The 19501-nt window shown below is 42.1% G+C and overlaps 1 long non-coding RNA gene across 1 annotated transcript in view; it reads left to right on the plus strand.

The window, feature by feature from the left end:
- LOC118101782 overlaps window positions 1–17541 on the plus strand; it is a 39092-nt gene extending 21551 nt beyond the window's left edge. Inside the window, exon 3 of the long non-coding RNA XR_004694587.2 lies at window positions 16676–17541. This is a non-coding gene — a long non-coding RNA (uncharacterized LOC118101782). The remainder of the gene's footprint in view (window positions 1–16675) is intronic.
- Window positions 17542–19501: the final 1960 nt, after the last annotated feature.

Below are 19501 nucleotides of genomic sequence, written 5' to 3' on the forward strand. Positions count from 1 at the left end.
CACAGTGGGGGGGATCTAGAGTGTCCTACAGTTGCAGGGGAAGTAAAATTGCAGTCAATTGACATGGTAGGTGATCCCCGCGGTCAGTTTACAGTCTCATTAGAGGAGCAGGGGAGAAGCTTCACACCACACAATTATCTCCTGTTTGGCTGACAGCATATATGCAGAGTACGCTCTCGTTTGTCCAGCATCTGTGCAGCTATGCCACTGTAACCTTAACCTTAGGACCACTTCCCATCGAGAGCAGTTGTTGCTTTGCGGAGTCTCAGGGCCAGTGAAAGCCTGAGTCCAGTCTCAACCTCTTTATGTACAGTCTATGGTCCCAACACTGTGTCAGTGACCACTGGAGTCAGAAGTAAGGTTCTATCAGACAGCAACCAAATCCAACCCAAGCCTGTCCAGACCAGGCTGAAGAAGAGCGGCAAAGATCTTCCTCTTAGGATTTATGCAACATAACATTGGATTCAGGGTTTTGTTGTTTTCTCTTATTTATGGTGTAACATTGCAGTTGGAAAGTTAAGGGATTTCCAAATGACCTAACCTAAGTTTCTAGGACTTCTTCTGGGCGCCTGTTACATCAATATTTTTTTTTAAGGTTTCAGTAATGTATATTGGTTTTACAGTCATATGTTTATGAGGCCTTAATACACAGAGTAAGAGTAAATGTATGTAAATAGAAAATCTATATATTAAAGATGTGAATAAGCAATGACCAAGTTAACAAGCAAAATTCTGACTACTGACCTTATTCTGATTAAGACATTACTCACATAATGATGTTAACATGAGTTTCTAATAGAATATTTCATTTATATTTCCACATAGTCTATGACTCACATTAACATTATGTCCACTACGTCATGCGTCTGACCTTCCTGCTAGAAGTTTAACGATGTCACAAAAGGCTGTGAAAACTCCATTATTGTTTATTGTTATTATTGTAGTATATATGTTACTGAGTATGACCTTATTCAGGTTAGGGTAATCAGAAGATGCTGTTTACACTGCAGTGTCCCAATCAGACTATTATCTGAATTGGGGTAATATCAGAATATTGGTTTCCATGTAAACCTATTTAATGAGCTAAAAGCTCAAATATTTATTTTCAGTGTTTGAACCAGATTTGAGTTAGACATCTGCTGAAATTAATGTAAATCAGAAAACTACTCATCGAAGGCTAAATGTTGAGGTTGTTTTTTTCATCTATTTATGTGTTAGGAATTATGTAGCACGAGTGTGTTCACATAATTGTTGACATAAGTTGAGCAAGGGGGGAAAATTCCAATTAAGCATTATTAGTTCTTTAATAAGATTTACAGTATATAAGCCATTAGTGCTTCATTAACATCTGAGAAGTCTTTATTAGGAGTCTTTATTTTCCTCTGCCTTCGATGCATTTGTTTTTGTGTAGATCGTTTTCAGCTCATTAACACCTCGCTCCTCAGTGCGTACTGTCATTGTTAAGTTATTAGACCTCTAAAATTAATAATAACTGCGGCAGCGTTTGCGATAAACACTCGGTTAATTAATCCGGGGCTGTGTGAACACGGGAGCCAACGAGGCCTCGCTTCTGCTATTCCTGACGAGTCAAAAATAAAGATGTAACATTGAGCCTTTTATTTTCATATAAAGCGTCTCCATAGTGGGATCAATAATGCGCTTATAAAAAATGAGTCGTGCTCTCTGCAGTCAGCTCTCATCTTGTCTGTCGCACATTATTCTGTAAGCTGCTGAGAAAATAAATTCACAAGACTGATGCTGGTGTCTAGAAGAGGGTGTGGGAAACACACACCACACTGCAAATATACAAATGATGTTCCCCTTACATAATTTTACTGTAACACTGCTATTATTGCAGTCATTAGTCTAAATTATTGACTCATAACGCAGGATTTCTGCGCCGCCATAGCTCGGTTTGGAGTTTAATTTATATGTAAATGCATTTGTACCCTGTGTATTATTTGTCAGCGCATCATTTGTTGGAATGACACGTGGGAGGTCTGGTTCAGAGGGATGCTGATAACAACTAAGATTGTCGAGCTCCAGAGAACGAGTCCAATTTGTTTAAGTTGGAAGCTGGTTTTCGGTGGAGAGACGGGACGACTTCTTTTACCCGATTTTCAGCCTCGACAAAAAGTGTAGACATCCGGGAAAATATGAAAATGCCTTGATTTTTCTCAGGAAGCAAGCGAGTTAAACGTTTAAACGTGTTGCTGAAGATGTCTACAAGTTGTGTGGAAAACAACGGAATATGTATTTATTTAGATCCTGGATCACATACAGTGAGGTCCGAAAACCTGACACCGCTTTCCCCTTCGGTGGTCTCAGACTTCTGGACCCGTGTCTAATTAAGGACTGTAGTATTGCATTATTCCTGCTTTGCAACAAAAGAGTCCCAGGAGATCGTGGTTCTACCGAGCTGATCATTAGTCTTCTGAAAACTTGTGACTCCTCGTTGCTGCGAGCAATTAAAATATTATTTTTGAGAGAAAGTGAGTCTTCTGAAGTTCGTGCCGAAGTGGGTGTAGAGTTTCAAAAAACGGAGAAAACAAAGCTGCCAAAAGCTGCAACAGCTCGATAAAAGATGAAAACAACTGAAGGTCGTGTGCAGCCATGTCTTCACCCGGACTCATTTGGTTATTAAATTCACAAAGGCTCCCCCTCAAAGGAGCCCAAATTATGTTTTTCTCTCTGAATATATAATTTCCCATAGAGCACAAGTTCACAGTGCTGATTACAATGTGCTGTCTGACCTCAAATCAAGATTCAAAGTTATGTTATTCATAATTTTGATTGAAGGTTTTTTTTTCTTACTTTTGGGATTAAACAGAATTCAAAGACAACTTGAATGTCACTCAGTAGCATGCATACCTCAGTTAAATTAATAACCAGTTAAATTCACTAGATCTGGATTTTTATTGGGATCTGAACCAAATTAGACAGACTCGTACACATCAATCCTCTAAACATGCCTGCTTCTATTTAAACGATGAATTGTTCTCTGAGAAATGAATGAAAATGTTGAAAAACATCTCACAATGTTACAGAAGTAGTTTTCACGTAATCCTTCTAATTTACAGATAGACAAACCGACGCAGGTGAAAACGAGGTGATAAAGACCAATCGGATAATCTACCAATCTATATACCACTATACCTCATCTTGTCAGACTTGGTACAAGGCCAAACAGCAAAACTCTGAATAAACGCTGAGTGCTTTTCATAATATTTATATAGAAAACCAATTCTATAAAATAGCACTTGCCTGCTCCAACCACCATATAGAAATTACAGGAACCTCAAATACAAGTCTCGTATAATACTAAGGTTTAGTGAGATTGCTGCTCTCTGCTCTTGTGCAGCAATCAAGTGAGTGTCCATGGTCGGAATAGTGAAAATGTGTGTGTTTATTGAATTGGACTAAAAGCAGGACATGCAGGTGAAGGGAAAATTGGTTCGGGAAAAAACTAAACAACAACCAATGACGCACACACACACACACGCACACACACGCACACACACACACACACACAGCTCCGTTCAGGCACATATGTTCTTACATGTTCGTAGCTTAATGTGACAAATCAGTCTTTTGTCCTTCAAACCTCTTGTGCCACTTATTAATTCGGACGATGTCATATTTCTATAACCACTAGATGTTTATGACCATTAAAAACAAATCTTTACATTGATTTGTTTTTAATACAGAAAATTAAACGTCTATCGATTAAGGGTTTGGAGTTGTCGCAGAATTATTGACTGACAAAAATGAAAATATTGAAACAAATGATCTATTTACTTTGGCTGTTGTTCAATGAAAGTACAGCATTGTCAAGTGTTTACTTCATGAAAAAAAGAAATGTCAGTGACGCGGTAGCGGCTGCACGTGAAGTGAGTGGGGGGCACGGGGAGTAATTGAAGGGCTGCACACATGATTTATTTTCACACAAATCAGATGGGTGCCACTTCTCGACCGTTCCAAAGTAGCCCGCTGGCATCAGACCTAACCTAACAGTCCACTGTAATCGCCACTGTACCTCCTCCCCGCTTTGATCTCATACTGAGCAAACACTCTGGAAAGCAACTAATGCAAAAAGTTGTGGATCGGAAAGAGTTCAGCTAATGTGCTCTTAAAAGCCAGTGAAGACTTTTTCCACACATGCACGTTATATTTTCTGTGATTCCATATGGGAGCAGATGGGCGATAAAAAGGCCTGACACTCTCACCCAGACAAGTAAATATGAAGGGATGTGTTGCCCACCGGCAGCTTCCTTTCTTCCCTCCAACCTTTCTGCCCTGCTATTTTCACTGTGTCTGCATGGGTCAGTATTCGGCGCTCAGAAGTAACCTTTCAGACGTCGATAAACCTTGAGGGCGCAACACAGCCGGACCAGGACAGAGAGAGAGAGAAAGAACGAGCGAGAGGAGTTGACCTGCACTTGCCACAAAAGTTGAGAGTGACCTTATGTGTTTTCAGCTGCTGCAGCGTTAACCCTCACAGCTTAATGACGCCCTGGCTCCACAAACAGCACAGCGACGGACTAGGTGCTATAAACCAGCTTGTAACCCCATAGAGCAACGTGCACAATTAGCTGAATTTAAAAAGGTTCAAGGGACTCCCATGATCAATTCCTCATTGTTTCCTCCCGGACATAAAATCAATGGACGGCCCATCATGAAAGCCGTGCTACTGTAATGTCCGGGGCATGACATCCAGCGCATTCGATATATCGGCCACCAGGTGAAGGACCTTCGGGAGGCGTCTTGAAGGATGGAGGTGTTTATAAATGAAAGTATCCCATAGTCTGCAGTGAGGCTACGTTCAATGTGATCTGACTGTAACATCTTATTTTAGACTAAACACGCCGTCCTGTACATTTAAAGAAAAAATGCATTCAGGAGCAAATGAAATGAAAGCAAACCCTCCCCACTGTTGTTCTTACAGGAGATGTTGTATTTCAGCATCAAGCAGTACAAGGCAACATCATACATTTTTTACATATTTTTTACAAAAATTGAGAATTTCTTCAAATTTTACAAGAAAAGGGTAAATAACTGTTGCAATGAATACAGTCAATAGTTAAATAAAGTAGCTGTTCATATAGTTTATTGTAAAATGCTATTTAAATTCTATTGGTAGCAAATGCATTTCTGGATTTGTGAGCCCGGGTAAAGATGTTTTTGCATCCACCTCAGGACAATGGGATTTTTTCACTTGTATTCAAAAGGTTCTTTTTTTCCTGCCATCAGTGTCCTGATGATTCAAGATAATCTTTGGAGCTTATTGAGAACATTTTGTTGTTGTAAACCAATTTCAACTGAAGAAAACAGACCTAATGAGATCAGTCCACAGCTCCGTGGTGTGTAAGGTTCCTCCGAGGGGACGAGAGCAAAACATTTGCATTTCCTGGCGAACGATGCAGCTCTGCTTTGTGCAGCGTTCCCTCACAACAAGAAGGTTCCTGATTCCAATCTTTGTGTGTGCAGTTTGCAGTTTGCAATGTGGCATCTTGTCTACGCCTCTTTTCTCTGGTTACTCCAGCTTCCTATTTGCAGATTGGAGACTCTTAATTAAACGTGAGTGTGAATGGTTGTTTGTCTGTTTGTTGGCCCTGTGATGCCCTGGCGACCTGTCCAGGGTGTCCCCCGCCTCTGGCCCAATTTCAGCTGAGATTGGCTCCAGCTCCCCCCCGCGACCCTCAAAAGGATGAGCAGTATAGATAATGGAGGATGGATGTGCAATACAAAGGGAACACAAAAACAAAACAGCTCTCCGAGCTTCTGTGGTGGCTTCTCCGCGGTTGCTTGCTGCCCGACTGTCCCTGACTGTCCCTGACCTGCACGCGGCTCTTGTCACATCTCTCTTTCAGCCCAGAGAAATGGAGTTTGACTCCGGCTGTTCTTGCCATGAATCCTCCGGGGGCTGTATTAAAAAGGCATCGCAGCAATGTTGACAGGAATACATTTATCGGGATTGTGTCTCCTTTCAAGAGGCGGCTGGGGTTGGCGCTGGCTGCCGCAGGTCGCTGTGGCTGGCTGGCAGGCCATTTGATCTCCATATCACCTGCTCTGGATCGTCCCCGCACCAGGCTGGCGCTTCAGACGGAGCCTCGCACGCCGGAGCAGATAGAGATCCGATGCATGCGGCTTTTTATAAATGACATTTTAAAATCATCAGGCATAAAGCTCACGTTTGGCAAATACATCTGTGAGGAGCAGTTAACGTTCCTCTTCTCTTGCTTCTTCTCAGGTTCTGCAGTAATTGCCCGGCATGCGAGGCGTTGGGAAAATGGATGTGTACTGCAGAATCTAATGACATCGGTAACTTCACACCTCCAGCGCTGGAAATGGTGCGCTGCGTTTTAAAGCACTGAACACATCTATGTGGAATGTCATTTGAGCTTTGTGCAGCAATACAAATCAGCCGGCGGTGGGACGTTTCACTCGTCTGTGTCTCTGCACCGGCAAACTGCGTCGTGGCTTGCTGCACCTGTAAAACCCCATAAAGTGTAAGAACCCTTATGGTGACATTATAACTATCTATCTTTATTTTTTTTTACTGCAAATGAACACATCTACAATCCCATCTAGAAAATGGGGGATTATAAGGTTGGTCGAACTATACAGTGTGATACATAATTGAGGAGTTTGCAGTCCGACGAAGTCCTAAAAGCTCCTCTCCCTTTCATTGGATCTTTAAAGGCGGCATAGTGGTAAATGGTCTGTATTTATATAGCACTTTTTTAGATTTGATGACCACTCAAAGCTCTTTACAGTCCAGATTTTTGCCATTCACCCATTTTGCGACTATATGTTCAGCACTTTCAAGTGCACTCTGATTTCTTTAACCCTCGTACTTCTCTCACAACATCGTGTCTTGCGAATCAAGGTGGCAACACCACTCTTCCATACTATGCTACCAATTACATATGGTAGAAGCTATAAGGCATGTGTGATTGAAGCATGGCTCCTAATTATTCTTAGATTGATGCCCTCCATCAGCAGGCAGTCACAGAAGTGTGTGTGTGTGTGTCGCACCTCTTGGTGATTGAAGAACACAGAACTGGTGACTGAAAAACTGCCATTATACAGTATCAGTATAAATATATATATAATATACTAGTATTATATCATTCCCACAGGATTCACTCTATGGAGGTAGAAGGGGTGCTCAAACATCCTGCTCACACACAACAAATCCCAAGATGTACGCAGAAAACTGCATTACACACCACATGTATGTGAAAAACTGTGCAAAACAACTGAAACTATGAGGTCTTACTGCGTGGATGGTAACAACTTAATGGACGATGGAGCGAGCACGCAAACACAGCTGCCAAGTACGCTGCTATACAAAACACTGGTTCATTATAAAACTGTGGCAGGGCCAATTAGAACATGGCGGGCCGCCACAATCTAGATAATAAATGGGAAACACTGTCGACACACAGCCGGGGCTTATAAATTAAACCCTGAAATCAAACTATTTATGATATTTAACTTGGTGAGATATGATTGGTTTTCTGTGTTTTAATCTGAGCCATACAGAACAGGCAGAATATGTATACACCAACATCAGGATCAGCACACACAACAAGGTGGTGTTGACCGGATCAGTGTGTTGCAGTGTAGCATTATGGTAAATTAAACAGGATTTGGTCGAAAACCACATGCATCTTTCTGAAGAATCAAACAGCGATACACATTTGTAAGTCTGTGAAAACTGGGCCTGTTTTACATTTTGATGTATGACTGCAGGTCGGCATCTAAAGGTAAATGAATGGAGTGCAACATGTATTGGATAACTGATCAGTAAAGATCAGAATGGAGGAGTGAGCCCCGCGATTGAAGTGGAGACACGACCTGGGTGAAGTGGAGCCAATAATTCCTGCTCCCCCTGGTATCCTTGTTGCTGCCACTGGAGATTTAATGTGTGGTGAGGTCCACACAAACACAGCTGAACAAAGGCACGCAATAAGAGTCAGGCAAACAGCGTCGAACCTGCCGCTAGTGAACGCATCATAAATCATTCTTTACATCGCCTGATTTTACATGGAAATTTCCCATCAGGAGCATAGGGGCTCTTTATGGGCTTTTGTCGTGGCTTTGCACCTTGAAGGCCCCCGCAGCATTATGTATATGAGCAAGGTTCGGATGAGACCTGACTCTGACGCCCGTTCTGACAGCAGAGTCATTACTAGGAGATTATGAATCAAACATTTAGTCCACAGTCAGGTTTATGAGATGAACCGCTGAGGGCTCCTGGGCTCTTTTGCATTTAAATAACCTCTTGTGGCCCACTCAAACACTCTGCTTTATTAGCGCTCACCCAGACTAATGATGCAGCACGCCCTATTAATTGCCGAAAATGTCGGCTTGGGATCCCCGCGACGCTCCTCCTTCCCACCTTTGGCTTTTGAGAGCAAGAGATATATCTGCTGACATGGTGATCAAAGCCGAGCACTGATGGCTTCGGTGTGAGTCGACGCGGAAGGTTCAGCTCGGAAGGATCAAGGGTCTTTATCGCCGAGGAAGCTGCGGAATTCAAAGCGATGGAGGCGCTGCAACCGGAGCTTCTAATCTCTGGTTCCGCTCAGTGTTTGGTTTTGAATCAAATATCCAAACACAACACGAGATCCCATGAAAATGTATTGATCCCTGAGGGGGGAGTTGGGCTGCTGCAGTGGCAGGAGTGACGGCATAAAGCATGAAGAGAAACACTACCGAGGACACGAGCAAAAAAATAACATTTATACAAACAAGTAATACACACAACACAAGGTAACAATTATGTCATGAAAAATGAGAACAGGGAATAAGAAGTGATATGAAATCAAAGCATCATCGTAACAAAAGATATTATAGAATAAAAACAGACATTTGTTTGCCGTTTGGGGAAAAATGTATATCATCACCATATATGTATATCATAACTTAATTGTATTTATGAAATAAATAAATTAAGCATAAAAATAATAATAAAACTTTATTTCAATAGCGTATATATCCAAGATTATAAAGTGCTTTAAAAAATACATGGGAATAAAACAACACAGAACAAAACAAAAATATGAAAGAGGAGATAAAAGTAAATATTTGAAAAAACATATTTTAAAACCAATTAAAACCAGGCATTAAAAGGCTTTCCGATAAAAATACATGTTTCTATATGAAATATGTATCTCTCTATTCATATAAATAGATCCTATGTATTTAAGCTCCATTTTAGTAGAAAAAAAACTCTTCCAAACCAAATCAGATATTATTAGAAGAGGTGACCTGCAATTTGACATCAATATGAGGGAGAAAATGTTACAGAGGTGCTGTATGATCTCATCCTGCATCCTGATCAATATTACATCCTCGTTAGCGAGACAAATTATCCACGGTCTCAGTGTTCCGCTCGTCCCGCCGCTGGAGCGCTCTGCCTCTCTTCTCAGCCCAGCTCGTTTCTAATCACACCTAAGAGGGGGTTTTTTGATCGAGATTAATTGCCTCCCTTGGAACCCTGGCCCCCACCTGCCAGTTTGGGCCCCGGCCACCCATCCGGCCCCTGAGAGTATCAGTTTAACCCGGGCAAAGCACCGTGATGGCTGCCAGGGAGGAGAAGGGGAGCTCTGGAGTCAGGCACAGAGTGGTGTAACAGTAATGCAGGATGGGGAGTAATGCTGATGGATTTTGGGAATTTGAGTGAACACGTGTGTCTGCCTCTATGTGTATGTGTGTGTGTGTGTGTGCTGCTCTTTTCCCCTGCCACTTCATATACTACGCTTGAATGGCTGCCAGATCTGACAGGCCAGCTATACCCAGAATTCCCGTGTGGCAGACCTCTCAAGGTTGGAGGGTCTTGTTGCCATGTGAACCGCACAGAGCAGGATGCACTGCACCAGGAGCCGTTTGCCATCTGAGCGTCGAGGGTGTGATCACACCTGCTCTATTTACTTTAGTCGGGAGCAGGGCGGAAAAGTTCACTTCTCTGTGTGTCTTTGCTTTTAGCTTCATTTAGTTTGAAACAAAAAAATGAGACGCCAAGAAGTGACTCATTCGTTGGAGAGGTTTTGTCACAGATGGGCTGCGTTTGAATCTAATTAATTTTAGTAATTTTAGTATGAAGACTTTGAAAAACAGTGTATGTAAGTAAGACTTTACTCCTGATTCAGATATTGTATTGCTGTCTTTTGGCCACTGCAGACCGATGATTAGCTGCCAAGACACAAATCCTGGTGGTGGAAGAGCTAATTAGCTCCTGAAGTGACAGTTAAAGTGTCATTGGGGATGGCACTATTTTTTTTCTTTTTCTTTCGGTTAGATCACGTTCATTATTTTTAAAAGTTTTCAAACTTGGATGTGTGTGTTTTTTCTTCAGTTTCAGTTTTGAATCCGATCACAGGCCTCCAGACGTCCATGTTACTCCAGAGTGAAGGCTCCTCACCACCGTGTGTCTGTGGGTTGATGAATCAGGAGCAAATCAAAAATGCAAATGCTGCTTTCCCTGCCAAAAACTCAATTACTCTGCAGCGTATAATCAGAGCAATAGATGCCTCTGTGAGATTCCATGTGTCCAATTACACTTGAATTTATCCTCTCCACTTTGCGTTTTGACAGGCTTTGTTGTATTTTTTGAATTTTTAGGGAGATTTTATTGCTGGCTTTTAAGGCCGGTTCTGGACTAAGTACATTTCAGATCATTTGACATGTGCCCGGTCGTAACCAGATGTCCTCAGTGAAGGCCCCACTTGACCATTCCCCTGTCCCAGGTGACAACCAAAAGTGACCTGGCCTTTGCGGCTCCCAGTCTTATGAAGATATCCATCTGACGGAAGATATCTGTCAGGAAAACTCCATATCCTCTTTTAAATCTCGGTTAAAGACACATTTTTACAAGTGTTCTTTCTCAGAACTTGGTGTCTGAACTCACCTTAAACTTTTCAGCTCTGAATTACCGACCTCTGAGGTGTAATGGAAGGAGGCATTATAAGTTACAAGTGCAAAACTGATATGATATTGACTTTTTAAAGTATATATTGTGTACCAACAACCAACTAGATGTAGTGTCGTCCCTCTTTATATGCAGTGTATGTAACTTAGTTCTGAGTCCTGACAGTTTTGGCAGCTTTCCGAATTTAAGTCCGGACCTGGTGTGTGACATGATTTTTTTTTATATAACGTTAAATGCATATAGTTTGAACAAATTGTTTGTACACCAATAAGGCAAAAACAAATCTTCCACCTACCTATGATTCTTATTTTATTCAGTTGGTTGGGATTGCATCCACATTCGTAATGAACCACACCACAGTTCTCCTCTGAGGGAACTCAAACCTTCATGGCTCCGTTTGTTGTCACCAGCTTGCAGCTTTCTCATCTGGTCGAACTGAAGCAGAGTTCACGCATCATCCTGGCTGTGAACGCCGCCTGTAAGAGAGCTGCTAAAACCAAACACACACCACCAGAATAGACTCGATGAACCCTGACTGACGCTTACAAATGTGTTCTCCCACAGGAATGAGATAAAGGGACTGGGGCGGGAAACTAGTATGAGATATATCCCTGCTCAGATTGTTGTTCGTGTCTCAGTTACTTGTCACAGTCTTTGTAACCTCTGACCAGCATAATCTTTTAATATCTGCCGTGGTGAAGCTCCGGGTCAGCCCCACTGCAATGGGAAAGTGTGAGAGAGTATAGAGACACTATTCCACCTTGCAGCCTCATTTCACCCTCAGAAAATGAAACCGAAGCACGACCGAGGAAGACAACATACGCAGCTGTACATTTAATGGTGCACAAAATCACCCAGCAGTCCTTTTTAAAAAGAAAATTCATAATTCTGCTATTTCCTTTCATTATACTACAAAGTGCTCCCAAAGTATGAAGTCATTTGCATGTAAAGTGTCTTGACGTCCACACCCCCACTGGGTTTTTATTTTGGCTGCAGGGTAAGAAGACGATATCTCTCTCTGCCTCGCACACAGAGATGAATGAAGCTGCCCAACCGGAAATCCAGACTGTCTCTTAAAATTTGCACATTTCTGTCAAAGCTCGAGTGGGACGACGAGGAGAAGCAGAAGCTTTTTGTCTGAGCCTGTTCATTCAGTTCCTATTCTGGGAGGAAACCAGTACGAACTGGCATCTGATGAATCACAGCAAACGTATAAAATCGACTCAAAGCTATGCTAGTGCCACATTTTCTTGTCTTTATTCAAGAGTGTGGTCTGTCACTTTGAGAGCAGGACTTATTGATTTCACGTTCAGATTTTGTGATGCTCTCAGTCAAAACCCTGCGCTCACACTCAAATATACCCTGCTTGTGCTCAGATCTCCTTTTTCCCCGTATTTTATGCAAACAACAGCAAAAGTAACCAAAATGAGGGCGGGGCAATTTCATATGACATCACCGCACCTGGCATTCTATTGGCTGCGGGAATTTTGTTAGAATTGTTGTTGCACAAACTAATCCAAGCGCACATTACAAAAAAAAATCCTAAAGCAGACATTTCACATGTGCACAGAAGCAGCGTGAGTGGGATGGGAAGAGCTGAAGCTCAGCAAATCTAAGCACAAGCAGGGTATATTTGTGTGTGAGCGCAGGGTTTCGAGTGAGAGCGTAAAAGAAATCTGACCGTGAAATCACGAAAAGTCCTGAAACTGAAAGCCCACTCTCTTAAATAAAGAAAGGAAAGAAATATATATATATAAAAAAATGTCAGCCTGTTTTCTCCGACTCTCTGCATGTAAAACTGACCAGTGGTGTGAACAGTCGTCTGGACCAGCAAGCTGGACTGAGTTGATGGATTTCTCAGGCATCAGGGATGTGAATTTCTGGACCACACCACTTTCTGTGATGGCTAATACCTTGCTCAGCTGCTGTGGCTCAGACATGTCGGCCCATCGTGTCTGCTGCGGCGCTGCTACTGTTCTACACGGAGCTCTTATTCACATTATTACATAAGGTTTCTGTTATGACTAGTACACATGTAGCCTCCATTTTCTCCTTATTATAACATGCTATTTGCTAAGATATTTGTACAAGTATATCATTTACAAGCCTATCTGAATATACTTTTTTATAATTGTTGGGCTGCCCTAAACGTTTGTATTTTGATATATGGCTAGCTTGTCGCTAACCTGTCATGTTTGCGATGTTTTTATTAAGTCTCAAAATCCATGCATGTAAAAACCACCCAAATCTCGAAACTAAATATACACCAGAGTCATTGGGTGTTGGGTTAGTAGCATACAGTCGGTTTGTCAACAGCCTTCCTGCTGGTGCATGTGGAAACCAGTTTGATGAGAGCCGTCAGAATGAATCACGTCAGACTGTAATGTAGAAGAGTCAGATCATAATTCAATGTGTCTTGTTGCTCTTAGCAACACCTTTCACATTACACATAATTCTTTGATCCCGCTGTTAATATAAAAATATCGGAAAGTTATTTCTGCAGAGGCATTACAATTATAAAAACGTTTTGAGGTGATGAAAATGAATTTTGTCAGAGCTGAGAGTCGGACTGCTGTTCTTTAATCAGTGTAAACCACAATAAACCAATCCAGAGTCACGGATGTTTCACTAATTTGTCATAGGACCTCAAGGATTTCCAGTCATGCCACCTGCATTCGAGTATGTTCGAACACTCTAATTGGATTATTTCAGCGTTGCCGTGACAATAAGTAAATCTCATGCAACTCACCTGAGACAGAGGTGACAGCAAACAGCAACTATCACCTTTTGTCGTTTTTTCTCTCGCTCCTGCACCCTGATGGGCTGATGTAGTCGTCAAGGAACTGCAGGAAAACACAAATCAGGGAGCGGAGGCTCACAGCAGGGCAGTGTCAGGATTTCAGCCCTGCCACAGTGGGAGGGCAGGAACATTTTCCACTTTTCACCCTTAGAACGCATCAATCTGCTGAACGGGAAACACTGAATGATGACGGTGATGTGCTGTCGCCTGCAGTTTGTCCCCAGACTTTGCATCGCATAGTAGCCAGCAAATACTTAGAGGACAGAATAAGTAAGTTTTCATTGCTCTCTATCTGCCTCTCAAATGAAGACAGATTAAACACAAATCCATGTCCTTGTCACTGACAGTCGTCCGGAGCCGCGCTCTCGTACCACAACAAATCTATTTTTGCATTCCCCGAGCTGTGGATAAAGTCCGAGGCCCGAGGTCATGTTGACTGAGATGGAAATGTGTTTACGACAAGCGTAACTGTTTCCCGCTGAACTCGCCGAAATTTGTTATTAAGACAATATTCACACTTCCGGGATGGAAAGAAAAGCCCCCTCCCCTCCAGCAGTTATTTAGATTTAAGCCTCCCTTGTGCTCTCTCTCCACCTCGCATGGCTAACCCAGGCATCAGCAAAAAAAAAAGAAGCATTTTATCAGTAGCAGGGCTTTGCCAGGAAATCATTCATCTATATAATTACCAATCGACAAAAGGCAATTTGTACAGTATCTGATTGCACCAAGAATCAATGTCCCCTATCCATCTTTTCTTGCAGAATTAAGGTCTTTGAGGTGTTCTCTGTCCCGGCTTTGACTCCCATATGTTCCTGTCCTTACACTCACCAGCACCCCCACATCCACCATTTTATATTTGCTTATATTTTGTTTCCGTTTTCAATTTATTCTGCTTGTTCATCTGATTCTAACTCTGCCTCCACCCCATCTTTCATTCCCTCAAACCAACCAATCCCATTTCTCAGACAGAGATTCAAGAAATTGCAATTTCGCCAAGTGAAGGAACACTAGTCAGTTGTTATTTATATTTCTTGTGCAAATTCATAGCATGCGCAATGTTGGAAGCGTCAATCAATCACCAGTGTCGCTCTCTCCCTCTCACTTCACATGAAAGGTGTCGACCGTTGAGGATTTACGTTAATTACATACATTTACGCTTAAGTTAATGTGATAATCTACAGGTCTTCGGGGCTTCTGAAAGTGTCATGGTGCGTGCACACCAAACACAAAGTGAAATTATTTGTGCAATGACATAACAGACAAGTGATGCAACGAGACAGTCATGAAAAGTTCGCTTCAAACTAAGCAATTTGAGTTATTTCAGCCGGTAGTTCTCTTCTCATCTTTTCTGGAGGAGAACAGGGGAATACTTGTGTTAACTTGTGATGCTTGTGTGAGTGCGCAGAGTAAAGACCAATGATCCTGCAGCACCAAAATCCATTTTGCCTTTGGTGGGAACAGAGCACTTCAGCAAGAGGTCACTGGACTGCGCTGCTGTCCCTGCCTGTGACTGTGACACTCTGGCACTTTCACTTCCCCCGGCAAATAACGGACCAACTGTACATTTTGCACAATCCCTCCCCTGGTGCTTGTAGTACTTTAAATTTTTTATATTTCACTTTTGTTTCCTGTTTTAATATTTTTTTTATATTTATACTTGCACAAATACACCACAGCGAATTCCGAGCTCAAGAGAAAACGAACTGAGCCTGACCTGAACCCGACGGGCATTTCGTTTTTTGTGCCTGAACCCGACCAGAGCCTGATGCAGTTAATACTGAGTTTGTTACTTTCCCCCCTCACCCTCATGGATATTGCTTGTTTACTGTGATTACAGACATGTGAATTGAATACAAAAAATCAGCCCAGCCAACGTGACCGACCTGAACCCAGATAGTGTTCGAACCTGGCCCGACCTGTTGGCTGCTCATGGGTCCGTTTCTGCTCATATTTGCCCAGCGCAACCTTGCAGAATGAATCAACTAATTGAATTTGACTCTGAACTGGGCATGAAGTATGCTGATATAGTACCGGTGCTCAAAAGGCATGGTTACGTAATGAATGATTATTTGATCAAGAGGTCTCTCCAGACGAACTCAGCCCGGTGACGTGCAGGATGCTGTCTTATTCCATTAGGAACCAGTAACTCTACTCAAGTGCACGGCTACAGATGACTGCTCATTGGACTGCACCTGTAATGTAATGACGGGGTTGCGTGATGGGAATGGTAAAAGTAACACAAAAGTATCACACAAAAGTAATCCTCAAAAACAAGAAGAATAATAATTGCTGTGAGCCTTTGGGGGTCTTGATGAAAACAAAACACAGCTGGTAAAATGTTCCATTTCTGTCTCTGGCGGACGAAGTATCTCCCAGTAACTTCCACAGTGCAGATCAGGACGTCACTGCTATAGTGTATAGTGTGTGTTGGATTGTGTGTTTTGTACTGTGTTCTGCGTAGGGACATTTTTTATCATTTGTCAGACGACAGCAGCTCTTTGAGACAATCACACGGGACACATTTCTCAGAGAAGGGACAAAAATTGCAGCTTGATCTTTTTGAGAGGAGAAAACAGCCTCCTGTGGGCCGGGAGTTACATCCCAATTATTATCATAACAATAGTAATAACTTCTCATTTATGTGAGACTTCTCAAAACACAAGCACTTCAGAGGAGGAGAAGCAATTTTAAATAAATAGATTCTAAGAAATAGACTTCTGTCTATGCAGAGTTTACAGTCCCCCGAGCAGTTTTCACTATATACAATTAGATTTCAAGCCTTGCTTAAAATTACTTGCTTTTTCCGTGGGTTCCAGGTGATTGATACCAAGCAGAGAGTCACATTATGCAGCACTGATATGAAAACAGCGAACGTGGCTCAGAGAAATAAGGATAAAACATTGTTGTTTGCCGTGATGGATTATCTCACCCTGTAGATGCTGTTTTTCATCCCCAACAAGAATGTGGACGGAAGCAAATGGCTTCGTCTGGAGGAGGAAAACAGGCACTCAGACAGAGGTGTTGAAGAATGCAGGGACGTTGAACACTGGCACCAACTATTCCGTCTTCAAGTCTCCTCTTTTGGCTGATTTGTTTTCCCCGTATTTATCTGATCTGATCCCATAATCCAGGGATTGTAGTCTAGTGTTGCAGCAGGGATATTGTCCTCAGCACAAAAGCATGGAGGCACTTTGGATATTCTGCTTGTTTGCATTCCCACTTTTACCAGTTTAATGTTGTTACTCTGGATTTCTGAGGGAAATCTGCGGCGGCTGATAATCACTCCCTCACTCATTTATCATGGTGAAACACAAGAGCAGCATTTTGCTTGTTTGGAAAAGCTCTTCAACGATTAAAGATGCTGCCGGAGGAACATACGAGCAATTACCCGGCTACTCGACACAATAACGGACTGAACATATAAAGTGGATATAAAGTTCAGCTGCACACACACCATGCACATACACACACTTTGTGAAGACTTGTATCCCCTTGTGTAATTCCCTTTTCTCATCTGAGGATGAATCCAAACCCCCATTGAGAAAATATCATAATAATGACACCCATATACATAACACATGCGTGCTGAGCCCATTATATTCCTGTTATCTGCATCCATTTTATATTAACATCATTAAATGTGTCTAAATCGGGAAATCAAGTAGCCATGACAACAAACATGTACAAATCATCATTTATCCACCCAATGAGCGTTTAAGGGACAGTGTGACGTTTGGGACATTTTATCTTCACTCTTTAGCTGAGGTGTGTGTGTGTGTGTGTGTGTGTGTGTGTGTGTGTGTGTGTGTACATGTATAGGTGGAGGTAAATGATTTGAAAAGATTTTGTTGCTCGTAACATTGAAAGCGGAGCAGTGTCCTTGTTACTATGTTCTATTAAATAACCTTGATGTGGATATTTCTCTTCCTAGAACATACAGTACTGTCATTTCAATGAAATGTTACTAATGTCTGTGGATAATACTGCAGGGTTGGACACAGAAATCTGAAAAGCTGGGCATTTATACCAAGGATCTACATGTAACTTCGGCCCACAATCAATGGAAAGACCTTCATGATGACACTATGAGGCAGCGTGGGATCATGGGAGTTATCGTCACCGCCATTGCTATTGTAATGAATTATCGTGATCCATTGGGAGTGAACTGGCTAACTGCCGAGCAGTTTGTTTCCCCCCCGTTATACATCGTTGGAAGTTCTATCAGAGACGGACGGAGCCACAGATAAAGAGGTTATGATGCAAATTAACAGCAACACACATTAACCGTCCTGTCACCTTGAATACAATTGTGGATTTCTCTGGATCTTTGGGTAATATGAGTACGCAAGTCAACAAAATATATAACGTAGGTCTTGTCATTTTAGACATTTTAATGAAGAATCGTTACATATACTATCTTTCCGTGTGAAATATGTGTAATTTCTAACCTGGAAAATGAAAAAAATACTGTTTTAAATACTGTTATTCCAGCCCCATGCACAACCAGAGAGAGAATGACAGCCACAGCTTCACAGTCCGTATCACTGTGTGTATGTATGTGTGTGCAATTTCACTCAGTGTGAATCCACGATATAAATATAAAGAATGAATCTTTTTATCCGAGGTGGGATGTGTCTCCGGCTGATGATAAGAGCGCCGGCTCAACCTGTGGCCTCCCGTCACGGCCCCGCGCCGATATCTGCCGGCATGAAGGTGACTGAGGATGACAGTCGACCAAATGCCTTTTCACCTGCAGCTGATTTCTGAAACACAAACTGCCGGCTGTAGACAAATGGGAGCGGGGACGTGGCAATTACGCTGCGAGTGACCTTCAGCTCGCGCTCTGCGGTGGAGCCGACGCACACTCCCATGTTTTGGCACCTCGCACCTTATCACAATGTCCTCCTGTGGCAAAATGTTTGGTTTGAGTTAAATGATCAGATTCAGATTCTCTCTCGCTCTCTGAATGTGTTTTTTTTCTTTTTCTCGAATGGCTACTTCACGACCATCCTTGCATAATGATTTCTCAATCGTGTTCGTCTTTCCTGAAGAGAGAGATTCCTCATCGCTCTGCACACACCCGGTAAAGTTACTGGCAAATTTTTTTTTCCTCGACAGACAAGGGAGAATGCAGCTAATAAATTCTGCATGTCGTGATTCAATTTAAATACAGAGGTCAAGAGCCCTCATTATTTGCACTAAAATATTGAAATACTGTTAATATTTTATGCAGCCGAATGTGTGGCACTGAATTAATTTCAAAAGGAAAATGTTTGCGCAGAATTTAGTGCTTTCGGGGCCAAGCATGTAAGTGAGAAACTTTATATCCCCGAGCTGAATTTTTAATTTGTCTGTGCGGAGCCGTGTTGCTTTCAGGGTTGCTCCCACATGCCTCACTGTCGTCGTGACTCACTGTGCCATGGAAAATAAATAAAAACACCTGAAATCCCAGACACAGACCAATTATCACGCAATACATCAAGTTCACATCAGTCCCAGTGGTGTATGTGTATTTAAAGCACTTAAAAGCCAATCGCTCCAAGTAGAAATCAATGTTTTCATATATTATTTGTGCTCGGATGCATTTAGCACAACAGGGATCCAGCCAGTTCAGGAAATTACACATTTTGTGTTGATGTGAAGCTGATAATTATAAGAGGTTGTTGCATTTCACCAAACATATTCAGCCAATTAACGAAACTCACTTCCACCGAGCTCATACAGGTAAAATAAAACAACTACAGGAGTTCATTTGGAAAATT

This window comes from Hippoglossus stenolepis, chromosome 22 (assembly GCF_022539355.2).
Source record: "Hippoglossus stenolepis isolate QCI-W04-F060 chromosome 22, HSTE1.2, whole genome shotgun sequence".
Taxonomy (NCBI): Eukaryota; Metazoa; Chordata; class Actinopteri; order Pleuronectiformes; family Pleuronectidae; genus Hippoglossus; species Hippoglossus stenolepis.